General features: G+C 31.6%; 2 pseudogenes; both read right to left on the bottom strand.

Annotated features, from left to right (window-relative positions):
- Positions 1 to 5,924: 5,924 nt before the first annotated feature.
- Positions 5,925 to 6,030, bottom strand: LOC122013080 (annotated as a pseudogene).
- A 1-nt stretch (position 6,031) lies between these two features.
- On the bottom strand, positions 6,032 to 6,170 carry LOC122013070 (annotated as a pseudogene).
- Positions 6,171 to 13,679: the final 7,509 nt, after the last annotated feature.

Raw genomic sequence — 13,679 nt, 5'->3', positions numbered from 1 at the left:
TTAGAATTATTTTTAGTGTGAATAGAAAAAAGGACATTAACTTAAATACATTTTAGGTTTCACCAAAATTAGTTAGTAAAGAGGAGAGATTTTTAATAAAATAGTAAAATCTTAATCAAGGTATTTTATTACACACATAGAAAAAAAATCATATTTATATGAATAAATATAATTTCACATGGGTGTATATATATATAATACTTATTTTAATTGTATTTAGGATTCATTTATCTGCCATGTCATTCCAGATTATATAATATTCCTCTCGACGTCGCTGCACCATTTTGAATATGGAATACATTTCATTTGGAGCAAAACTAATCAGGAATCAGATGATTTTGTATACAAGAAAGAACAGGTGATTTCGGTCTCGACGTACTCATATCCAGGGGCAGAGGGACTCTATGTGTTGGCCCCATGTCATCTAAGAGGACGAGAAAAACCTCCTAAAAAATATGTTCAACTCGTCACCAGTGAACAGGTCACATCGCCGACCAAAATAGTTTCACTGATGCCTTGAACTGCTCTTCCATCCCTCCTGAGTCCTCGTTCTGCTAAATGTCACTGCTTTGCAAATGAGCCGTCAAGTTTTTAAATTATTATTGGGTTAGATCATGTTTTCCGTACAAGAGACTCGGTAGAAGCATCATCCTCCACAGTAAGACGAGGACAATGAATCATTAGAGGTGGTTGTCGGTCACTATTTTCATTCCGTATCTCATAGCTCCTTTCTCTTCTATTAGTGGGACATCTGATCTTCAGATAAAGGGAAGATGGTATAGTCCTTGATCTTTCATAGTGTCTTTTGAAGTTTTTAATATATTTTATGATTTTTTTCTGTGTCAATCATACTTCTTCAGTTTCCTTTATCGCTTCTGAAGACTGCTCAAGGTCATCCCTTGGTAAGCAATCCAAGCGTTTGCCTTTACTTTTTTAATTGTGACTTTTCAATCTATTACAAATTTGTAGTATCAATAGACTAATATATCACATTATCACTTGCCACTTGATTACTTAATTTCAATGTGAGTCATGTGATGTGACCCTTATCACAATGTAAAATTTTATTGCTAAATTAATGAATTAATTCAGCATTATATTTATAAAATTTAACGAGTTATGCTATGAAAACGTATCTTTTTTTTTTTTTTGTTAACTATCTAATCTGTGTTATAATTTTATAAAGTACATGAGTAATTTTATAATTTTATTGGTGATTCAAACTTGAGTAATCATTTTTTCTAGATGAAAAAATTACAAACAATTAATTTGTTCTTCAAAAGAAAGAATGATGAAATTTGAATATCTCAATCAAATCCAACTATATATATTAATCATTTGAATTTTGAAGGTCACCCTGTAAAATCTTTAAGAGTTAAAATCAATGACAAATTTAATATTTAAATATTTGAACGTGATCTAGGATTATGATCGAGAAGAGCTTATATTAAAGCTAATCCATATCAATGTATGCTTTCAAGTTATCCAAAGTTTGGAGAAAAACATTCTCGTAGTTTTTAGGCATCGTGGTTTAAGTTATTCTCATCTTGGTTGGAATATTCTCCTAGTGTCTGTATTTTTTTACCATGTTATATATTTCATACTCAAGATGGACCTTTTACTATAATGGATTTTGTTCATGGAAGAAGGTAAGAGATGGGAAAAATTGTGCATTTTTGGCATATATTGGAAAAGAGAGAAAGCATGTGAAGATCTCATGAAAGCATTGGAAAAGAGATGGGAACAATCATATATTTTGCAAAGTTTTGAGAAGTTCACTTCTCAAGAAGTTGCTGATAATATACTTCGCTTGAAATCTTCAATTGAGGCGACTAGATGACTTGCATTTCAAGGATGTTCTTTCAGAGATCATGATGAGTCCATAACATCAACCAATTGTGAAAATTTTTTAGAACTGTTGAGTTTCATAGCCTCTTATAATGACAAAGTAGCAGAAGTTTTGGACAAAGTTCCATGAAATACATCATATACATCACCATCAACACAGAAATAAATTTTGCAAGTCTTGGCAGCTAAAGTTAAGAATTCCATTCGAGAAGAAATTTGTGATGCAAAATTTTGTATCATCGTTGATGAAGCTCAAGATGAATATAAAAAGGAGCAAATGTCAATTGCCTTAAGATTTGTTGACAAAGATGGTTATGTGCAGGAGTATTTTTTTAGACTTGTTAATGTTAAAGACACTAGTGCATCAGCATTGAAAGAAGGAATCTTTTCTGTCCTATCTCATCATACACTTGACATTCAAAATATTGGAGGGCAAGATTATGATGGTGCAAGTAACATGCCTAGTGAATGGAATGGATTGCAAGCTTTAATTTTAAATGAATGTCCTTATGCTTACTATGTTTATTGTTTTGCACATCGTTTGCAATTGACACTAGTTGCTATGTCGAAAGAAGTTATCCTTGTCCATCATTTTTTTTACTAAGTTAAGCTCTATTATTAATGTTGTTGGTGCCTTGTGTAAGCGTAATGACTAATTAAAAGCCGCTCATGCATCAAATAATGCTCATTTACTTAATATTAATGAGTTTGAAACTAGGAAATGACTTAATTAAATTGGTTCTTTTCAAAGGACAGGTGATACACTTTAGAGTTCTCATTTGAAATCTATATCTAGTTTGATAAATATGTTTAGTGCAATATGTGAAGTTTTATTGAATATCATCGAGGATGGAAATACACTTGCTCAATGTGGAGATGGTTATGCAACTTATGAGATGTTAACTTCTTTTGAATTTGTTTTTATTTTGCATCTTATGAGGAAGATTTTAGAGATTTCTAATCTACTTTGTCAAGCTTTGCAACTTCAGTCTAAAGATATTTTGAATGCAATGCATCTTGTTTCATCTACCAAGTTACTTATTCAAAATTTGAGAGATGATGGATAGGATGAATTGGTTGTAAATGAGAAATTTTTCTATATAGTAGTTAGTATACCTATACTGGATTTCAATGCTCAATATATTGCAAGAACAGGAAGGGCACACCATCAAGAAGATGAAATTATAGTAGAACATCATTACAAAGTTGATCTTTTTAATGCTGTGATAGACTCTCAATTGCAAGAATTAAACAGCAAATTCAATGATAACATGGTAGAGTTGATTATTCTTAGATCAACATTAGATCCAAGAGAGATGCACATTTCATTCAGAATTGATGATATGTGCAGATTGGTACAAAAGTTTTACCCAAAAGACTTTGCAGAGCACGAGATGTAACAACTACGAATCCAATTTGAGCATTTTGATCATGTGCGATAACTTCCTGATTTTAGAACATTGACAACTATTTCTAATTATGCCAATGGCCGGTGAAAACTAGAAAGTTAGAAATTTATTTGCTTGTGTTTAGAGTCGTAACACTTATTCTTATGCTTCCAGTTTCTACAACTACCGCAGAGCGACTTTTCCTGAATGAATATAGTAAATACTACACTTCGTAATAAAATGGATGATGAATTTCTTAATGACCGTTTTCTAATGTATATTGAGAAGCAAACTACTAAACAGTTCAGTATAGATTCAATTATAGATGATTTTCATGATGTGCAAGAGAGAGGTTCTAAATTCTAATAGATTTGAGAATTGGGAGTAATGATGCATTTTGGAAACTTCGATGGTAGATATTGCATATTGATGTATTATTTGATGCAAACATGATATATTTAAATTTTATTATTATATATAATAAATAATTGATCTTTCTCAAGTACATTATTGGCCCCTCAATATCTAGTCTTGCCTCCACCCCTGCTCATATCTAGTCATAGTGAGATGAAAGAAAGGAAATCACTGAGCGGTGCCCTCCTAGGTGGGAGAATAATTCTTAGGAAAATAAACTTCGTGAAAATCAACCCTTACCGAATGAAATAACTTTATCATTTAAATACTAACCCGACTATATTGTGGGGCAGATGATTTTATATACAAGACATATATTTCTCTTAATATGTGTGTTTATTACATGTTTTTTTTTTAAAACTTAAAAAACTATGAAAAAAAACTAATCTGAGTTTCAAATAACAATAAATGCTAATTGTATCAATTTATGTTGATTAAATATACGATTTCTATAACAAAGATAATGAGAAAAAACAAATTATATTTCAACTAATATGAATAATCAATATTAAAATTGAACTTCTTTAGCACACCCAACGAAATTGGATTTAGAAATACTGTCCACATTTCTGCAACCACCGAAAAATTCAATATAAAAATTAAATACTTAGGCATATATATCTAAAAAAAAATCCACTATCTTAACGACTCCAGTACTGATCTGACGGATATGAAGGGAGGTAAATATATGTATACATGCGTTAAGTGCATGATGGGATGACTATAGGTCGTCAGTTCTTGAGAATCGACTCCTGATCATTACGTCAAAAATGTCATATACGCCTTGGGGCTTTTATATATATATATATATATATATATTTCTCGATTAATTAATTTAAACAGAAAAAAATAAAGGAAAAACAGATATATATAGAAATGTAAGAGTTGTGAGATTGCTGCTTCGATCAAGGATTCAAGTCATATATATGTTTGGGAATGAACTAAATCGAGTTCGACTACTTAAGCATGATCAAAGAATTGTGATTGGTCTGTCAAATGATCAAGTGATACTCGAATATCGTCTGATTCTGCCATAAACCAACATGTTTCCTAAATCATCTGTGAAATAGTTCTTTGATATGAAATCAGCACAAATAATGAAATGCTATGAGAAACCAAGTAGAGTAGCTGTGCTTGGAGTATAATATTGGTGCTTGGAGTAGGAGTGAAAAATTAATAGGTTCTTGCAAGGGATGGATCGATCCAACAATGGGTTACGATCTCAAAGCTAATTGACAATTTGTCTTGGAATGTATTCTTATGTTCTATTAAGAAGCCGATGAAAAGTGAAATCGTAACCTATATTTATGTAGGTTAACTATGAAGGATTCTACCAAGGGAAAGGAAGATAACATTATGTGGGTTTGTTATATAGGTTATTCTATATTCTATAAGTATCAAATATTTAGAAATACAAGTGTGTATTTGAGATGGTGCTGTCTAGTATATGTGGCTTTAGGGCAGTGTCTATCGCGAGAGAGGTCGAGAGGATCGCATTCACTAAGAGTGAGGAAAGGAGTTGCATGAAAAGGAGAGTGAAGGCTATCGATGTCAAAGAGGAGTAGCATGAATTGAGGCTCACCGTTTATGAGACTATGAGATAAGGGTACACGTACAAGAATTGAAGTTGGAAGAGTGAAACTTTAAAAAAAGGGTGAGAACATATTAGGCAACGTAACAAACTAGTAGCTAGTCGAGTAGGCAATTAAAAGGGTGAACTATCTATGAATTGGGAGCTTCATTTGATTGCATGAGAAAGGGTTATCCGATCAAAGAACTTTTTAAACTTTGCTAGGTGCTAAGGAGACAATATAAATTTAAAAAAAAATTATGACAGGACAAAAACTGTTTGATGTTTTTTTTATTCGAGTAAATAGTTTTCTTTCATTTTAAAAATAAAAGAAAATAAAAATAAAAGAAGATATGTATGGAACTATTTTTAGCCATATATATATAAAATTTATAGACAAGGACAATTTTTATTTAGTATAAATTTATTTTATAAAATAATAAAAAAAATTACATAAATCAAAGAAAAGAAAATAAGTTTAAGTTGTTTGGATTTGTGCTAATCTACTTAGTGCCTATGTGTCATTCACTCGGAAAGATCCTAATCCCCATAAATTTTCTTTTAGTATAAATTTTCTTCTTGTTAAATGTGCATTTACTTGCACAAAAGTAAGATTGATACTAGCCATCATTTTATGTCAAGTAATTAAATAACATTATTCAATGATAATATAATTTATTCTCAAGTGTGCTCTTATATTTGTAAGGGACTTTTCTTTGTAAAAAATTAATTTAATTCTTTATATCAGATATTAAATTGATAAGAACAAATACTACACTTAATCTTAACCAAAAGACCGTCATAAATTAGATAAGTGTGCGCAAGACTCATATAATAGTGCAATGCATGGGTGACGCTTGAGAATCCCAGTAGCAAGCTAATGCAAAAGGCTTCCCATTATAAAAAATTAATTTAATATCATACTTTAGCCAAAAAGCCGAGAAAAGTATGCTTTCTAACGTCGTCGACCCAAGGTATTTTTAAAAGTTTCTCCGCTTGCAGTATTATTAATCCTAAGATGTGCGACTAAAGAAAATCAGAGAAAATTACTGATGGAAAAAAATCTTAATAATATGTCACAGTTGAGTTTCGAACTCTAGATCCCTGATTAATTAATGAGAAAAATTCTGGATAATACATTGTAGTTGAGTCTCAAATTCTAGATCCCTGATTGATTAATGAGAAAAATTCCTAATAATATACCGTAGCTGAGTCTTGAACTCTAGATTCCTGATTGATGCGTTTGTGGAAATTATTATTTTCAGCGTGAAAAAAAAAAATATTAACGTAAATTAATTTTGGATTTCACAAAATTAATTGAAAATTAATTAGTAAAGGGTCACATTCTTAATAAAATAGTAGATGAATATTCAATACGTTATATATACTGATTAAACTTACATATTGTGGCTTATCTCTTGCATCAATATAAAATATGAAACTCTTATTCCTTGGAAGGTTTCAAGTAATCAAAATAATTAAGGTGTTAGTTTAGCAAAGAAAAAAGTGCTAACTTAATTAAAATAATTTGTTATTATTAAAATAATGCTTAATTTATAAGGTTGGTTAAATTTTAATTCCTTTCCCCACGATGTGTAAATTATTTTGATCCTAAATAATTAGCTAGGGTTTAAAATGGTAAGGGCAGAGGGGTGGCCGATTGAACTTACATTCTCTCTTTTGAGTAAATCTTCTCCAATTCACCCAAAAACCTTTGCCACTATTTTCACCGTCGATTGTGCCACTGTAGATCACCATAATTCAGAATTGATTACATATTCATCTAAGCTTTGTATTAATAGTTTGATATCAAAATTTTAAAGTAATATTATGATGTTGAGACAAGCTGTTGGCCCCTATTTCATGTCAGAGCTATGCCCAAACTTGTTCGCCATTATCAATAACCGTGCAATTTGGGATGGTGATTTTTAGAAAGTTTTGATCTTGATTCCTACCCTAAATTGAGAATTTGGAGGTTGTTTGAGGGCGAACAAATTTTTAGGTTGATTTGTGCGATTTTAGTTTGATTTTAATATCAAAAATTGATATTTGTTGTATCTTTGGATGTAGGTACGAACTTTATATCAATTTGAGGTATTAAACAAATTTCCAAATTCGTTTAATCATTTTTCAAAAATTTCATCTTGTTTAATTGAAGATTTTTGAATTTTCTAGTGTCATATAATTCAAAATTTGAATGTTTCGTTACATAGAATTGTAAATGCCAAGTTTGGAAATCTTAGTTCAAGTTTTGGTTAGTTTCATGGAATTAGAAAAATTAATGGCTTGAATCTTAGTTTAGTGTTATTCGAAGCTAAAATAGAAAGTATGCAACGATGAAATAATTAATTTTAGGTATTTTAATCTATTCTTGTGATTTTAAAATTATAAAGCCTAAATAGTTGAATTTGGAATTGTTAGTTTAATATATGATAAAATGAAAAAAAAGTTCGGTGTTTTTTATATGATGTTGTTATTACTCACCTTTTGTCTGTTTGGTTTAATTATGTTATTATTATTCACTTATTTGAATTAATTTGTGTTTTTCATTGTCATATGCTTTTTATACTTTAAATGAAAAAATTTATTATAATTGATAAGTTTTATCAAAGGAAGAGAGTAAATGAACTAAATTCAACTACTCTTATAACCCTATCGACAAGACCAAATAACAATGATTTTCCATATGAAATTCCTCCTAAGAGATTTAAAAATACAAAAACTAAAGAAATTGATCTCAATTCTTTTGAGCATAATCCATGATTACATCGACAAATTTAGGAATATCATCCTAACCTTCTTTATCCTAACCAACAAAAGAAGGTTCGTCAAGCTTATTTAAATCTGAAGGCATATCAACTTATTCTTTGATAATATATATTAAATAAAAATATTAAGCATCCTTAAAGATTTTAGTTTGTTTGATATGAACAATTTTCTTGGTTGGAGCATTTGCTAGCTAAAGATAAAGCATATTGCTTTTCATGTTTTATCTTCAACAAGTCATTAGGATGCTCAAATAAAACTGTATTTACTATTGATGTATTTGATAATTGGAAGAAAGGTCAAAATGAAAAATCTTATGCTTTCCTAGGCCATATAGGTAACGATAATGTATCTTCAACCCATCGTAATGCTGAAAAGGCATGTGAAGATTTGATGAACCAGTCACAATATATATCAAGGAGATTCGATAATTTTAATGTTGAACAAGTCACAACTAATTGTCTAGAGACTCATATACATGAGGTGTTGTTGCTTGCACTTTAAGGAATTCCATTTAGGGGCTATGATGAGAAATCTAATTCATCTAATCATGGCAATTTTTTTGAATATTTGGATCTGCTAACCATGTATAATGGCAAACTTTCAAAGGTAATTGCGAAAGCTACAAAAAAAAAAAAAAACCAAGTATACAAATCATGATATTTAGAAATAAATACTTCATGTGCTTTCAGTGAGACTGAAAAATGCAATTCATGAAGAAATTGGAATTGTCAAGTATTACATAATTGTTGACGAAACCCGAGATGAGTTAAAAAAAGAAAAAATGTTTATAGTATTGAGGTTTGTGGGTACTAATGGATTCATTCAAGAACTTTTCTTTAGGTTTGTTCATATATAACTTGTAACACCCACAAAATTATAAGATAAGTATATGGGTGTTATTTGCTTTAGAACATAAAAGAAGAAGAATCAAAGAAAAAGAAATAAGAGAAATAAAAAGAGGAGGAGAAGGTTTGAACCTTGAACCTCCCACCAAGGATAGAAATAAAATTATGTATGTTAACCACTAGGATAATGAATAATATGTGAAAGGGAAATGATAGAAATTGTAGTTAAAAGTAAAGATATAATTTAGTAAGGGAACAAGAGAAAAACCAATGAGCTTTCTTCCTCTTGTTTACCTCTTGGTTAAGAAAAAGAGTAGCAAAAGACAAGTTGTCTTCCTCCCTTTTCCTCTCTATTTTCGTGGAGTTTAAAGAGGATAGTGAAGAGAAGAGTTAAGGGGAAAGGAATGAGGACATCTTTTCATTAAAAAAAAATACATGTATGCATTAAGGAGGAAGGGAAGCAAAGTTCATCTTTGTAACTTCCACTCACTTAGCATAAAAAGGAAAGGAACTAAAGGATTTCATTTTTTTTCCCCTTCTCCCTCACCCTTTGCCGAGACTAGCATCCTCCTCCCTCATCTCCACAAGCCAAGTTTAGGTTTCTCCCTAAGAGAAAACTAAACTACAAGAAGGAGCCTTCAAGGTGTACCTTTCCAAGCAAGAGAAATCGAAAGGAGTGCTAGAAGAAGAAGCTCCCTACTTCCTCTTCACCAAGGGTACCATTTCTTAAGGATTAACAAGTGAACATTAGGTAAGCTTCCCCTCACCTGTGGTACAATAGTTTGTATGGTTTTTCCATGGAGATAGATCGCTTAAAAACTTAGGTTTTTGTTTAAGAAAAATTCGGTCAAAAAGAAAACAAGAAGAAGAGTTTAAGAAAGTGGTAATTAGATATGCTTTCTATTTTTTCTTGTGACATGTATTTTATGTAAGAAGTTAATCTATGGTTTCCATGCTAGAATAATTAATGAAAAATTAGTTTCATGATTTACATGTTTCGGCCAAGCATGAACAAGAAGACTAGGTAAGTTCAAGACTCAAACTAAGCATGTTTTCTTATTCTTTTTGTTATGTACCCTATGATAATGAGGTTGTTAACTTTTCTCTTACTTGTATGTTGTTTGAAACTCCATTTACATGCTCATGAATATTCGGCCAAGTAAGGAGTAAAGGCCTAGGAGAGTTTTAAACCTAAGACCAAGCATGCTAAGATTTTTCCTAAGACAAGACATGAAGCTAAAATGTTATGCCATGATTGTATGTTAGTTATGAATTTTATTTCATGCTTATGAGGGTTCGGCTATGATGAGAGTTGAAGTCTAGGAAAGTTGAAACCAAGGCTAAGAGGCTCATGACCTTCTTGATAATATAATATGAAACTAGTTGATGTTTTATGGTTGCTTGTTATATAGAATTTTGAATACATGTAACTTTCGGCCACATTAGGTTTAAAGCTAGTATGTGTAGTTTTTTTTTAACTAAGTTTACTCATGTTGTTCCTTGTTATGAAGCCATGAAAATTGTGTAGGGTTTCCATGCTCTTGTGCCACTAGAAACGTAGTTTCATGCTTGTTAAGTTTCGGCCACTACAAGTTTAAAGGGTCTAGAGAAATTTGAATCCAACTTATACATGCTTATGATGTCCTTGAGATATATGCTATGAAATGTAGTTGTGGTTCCCATGCTCTCATGTCACTAAAAATCTAGTTCCATGATTTACATGTTTCGGCCCCTACAAGTTTAAAGGCTTAGAGAAATTAGAACCCAACTTATATAAGCCTATGATGTTCTTGTGATGTATGCTATGGAATGTAGTTGTGGTTTCATACTCTTATGCCACTAAAAACCTAATTCCATGATTGTTAGGTTCGGCCACCTTGAATTAAGGGGTCTAGGAAGTTTGAAATTTTAAACAAACATGCTTATGTTGTTCCTCATGAAAATGTATAACATGTTGGCTTAAGGTTCAACACCTCTATGCTACTTGTAACCTAGGATGAGATAAGCTAGGGTTCGGCCATGATATGATTAGGAGCTTAGGGAACTTAGAACCCAAACTAAATGTGCTTAAGTAGTTCCCTATGAAATATAATATGATATGAGTATAGGGTTTACATGTTTACATGTTGCTTAGAACTTGATTCCTCTTCATGAAAGGTTTCGGCCATGAAATAATTGGAAACCTAGGAGGGCTTAAAAATTTAGGTTAACATGCTTATGATCTTTCTTATGTTAGTATGTGAAGATATCATGAAAATTTTTATGTTTGTATGTTGACTAGAGATCATGTGGTCCTTTCATGACTTTCGGCCATATGGGTTTAGTGACTAAATATACCTCACATGCTATGAAGAGATGATATTTAATGATTCCATGAATGATTATGTCTTTATAGGATATGTGTTATGTTCTTTCATGTATGCTTATGACCCATGTATGTATGTACTATGTGCTCAAACATGCTTACTTTATGACATGATAAAATGATACGTTCGTTATGCAAGCCTATGATTCATGCATGTGCTGTGTGCCCAAATATGCATGCTTTAAGATAAGTGATATGTTCATGATGTATGTTATGATTCATGCATGTGCTGTGTGCCCAAATATACATGTTTTATGATATGTTAAGAAATATGATATGCATGAAATGATAAGAACTATGATATGTAAGTTAAGTCATGCTACTTTACTTTATGTATGGCTTGTACCAAGGGTGGGCTCCATAAGTGCCCCGGGGTCGATGGACTAAGAAACGGGCCTCGTTAGGGATGAGCTCCTAAGTGCCCCTAGGTCGATGGACTAAGAAACGGGCCTAGTATGTATACCTTGTAGGGTTCAAGACTTGCTACCTTGGACCTACATAGGACGCGCGCATTTATGTATGTGGTACAAGCCGGGGCCCTAATCATGTTGAGATTATGTTTAAGTATGTATTGTATAAGTTTTCAAAAGACATGTTGCATATGTTGCATGATATATGTTTAGGGATGTACCATGATTATACTTTATGATTACGCCATGCTAGTTATGATGATGTTATGCTATGACAGGATACGTTTGATGATCATGATATGTTATGCCATGATACTTTATGTTATGTTACGATATGCCATGATATGCTCTTAACATGATACACTTGTCTTTATGTCTTATGACTTGTGATTTTAATATGCTTGACGGTTTTTGTGAGTAGGAAAGGAACTTACTGAGCCATGAGTGCTCATAGCTTACTTTCTTGTACCACAGATAAAGGCAAGGAATGGATGTACTAAGAGAGCAGCAAGAGGGCTTGAAGGATGTGTGCGGTAGTGGACTGGCTAAAAGAAATGACCTGCTTTCATTTAATAAGAAATTTGCCATGTTGATGTTTTTACTTTATGACTCCATGACTTTAAGTATGTGTTTGGTATTAAGACCCAAAATTTATGATAAGTATGCTATGTGGACCTTTTATGTCTATTGTGATTTTTAAGTAAGAAAAAGGTTTTTAAATTCTCTAAGTAAGACTTCCGCTGTGTTAAGTATGCAAGTGTCGTCAAGTAACCCCCGTCGCCTTAGCAGGAGGGGCGGGGCGTTACATAACTAATATTGTGGTTTTGACTTTAAAGGATGTTATATGTTCTGCTCTGGCTCACTACAATTTGAATGTTCAAAATATTAGAGGTTAAGACTACGATGTTGCTAGTAATATGAGGGATGAGTTTAATGAATTGCAAGCTTTGATTATAAAAGATTGTAAAAGTATTTATTATGTTCGTTGCTTTGTTCATCAGTTATAATTGACTTTAGTTGCAATATAAAAAATGACATTTATTCATCAATTTTTTGGTAGATTAACTGTTATAGTTAATATTGTTGGTTCTTCATGTAAGCATAATGATGAATTAAAAAATACTCATACAGATGATATTGTACATTTGATTGCTATTAATGAACTCGAGACAGGGTGTGTACTTAATCAAATGGGTACTTTACAATGATACACACTAGAGTTCTCATTTGAGATCGTTGGCAAGCTAATTAAGATGTTTAGTGCATCGTGTACGGTATTGCTCAAGGTTATGTAGGATGGGCTTCCTTCTCAATGAACAAATGCAACATCTATTTATGATAAAATGATTTCTTTTAATTTTATATTCATCTTGCATCTTGTGAAAGAGATTATGGGGATCACTAATATCCTTTATCGTACTTTACAAAGTAAGTATTAGGATATTATAAATGCAATGAAGCTTGTATTATCTATTAAGAATTTACTTCAATAGATGAGGGATAACAAGTGAGATGATTTGCTTATAAAAGTAAAGTCTTTTTGTGAATTTCGAAATATTGACATTTTGATTTCAGTGCTCAATAAATTAATATATGAGGTCAAGCCTGTCCTCATCAAGACAATTTCACCATTGATCATCATTATCGAGTGAGCTTTTTTATTCTTCGATAAATTCACATTTGCAAGAACTTAATGACCGCTTTAGTGTTATGTTATGAAATTGCTTATTTTTAGTAATGTCTTAAATCCTCAAAATGTAGTGTGGATATATGTAAATTAGTTGAAAAGTTGTTTGCCCAAGATTTTACAAGAGATGAAAAAAAAATTGGAGATGAAATTGAAGCATTACGAGTATAATGTAGTCAAAGGGTCTGACTATAAAAATATTCCAATCATTTCAGAGTTATGTAAATGGTTGGTGAAGACTAATAAGTTTGTTATATATAACTATATATATGATCAGTGGGCAGTGAGGGGGAGGGGTGAATCACGTGTATTTAAAAACTTATCTTTTTCTTCTTTAAAAACAAAGTGCAAGCAGCGGAATTAAACAAACAACACAAGTACAC

This window comes from Zingiber officinale, chromosome 8A (assembly GCF_018446385.1).
Source record: "Zingiber officinale cultivar Zhangliang chromosome 8A, Zo_v1.1, whole genome shotgun sequence".
Classification (NCBI taxonomy): domain Eukaryota; kingdom Viridiplantae; phylum Streptophyta; class Magnoliopsida; order Zingiberales; family Zingiberaceae; genus Zingiber; species Zingiber officinale.
This window is presented reverse-complemented; position numbering and strand designations above follow the sequence as displayed.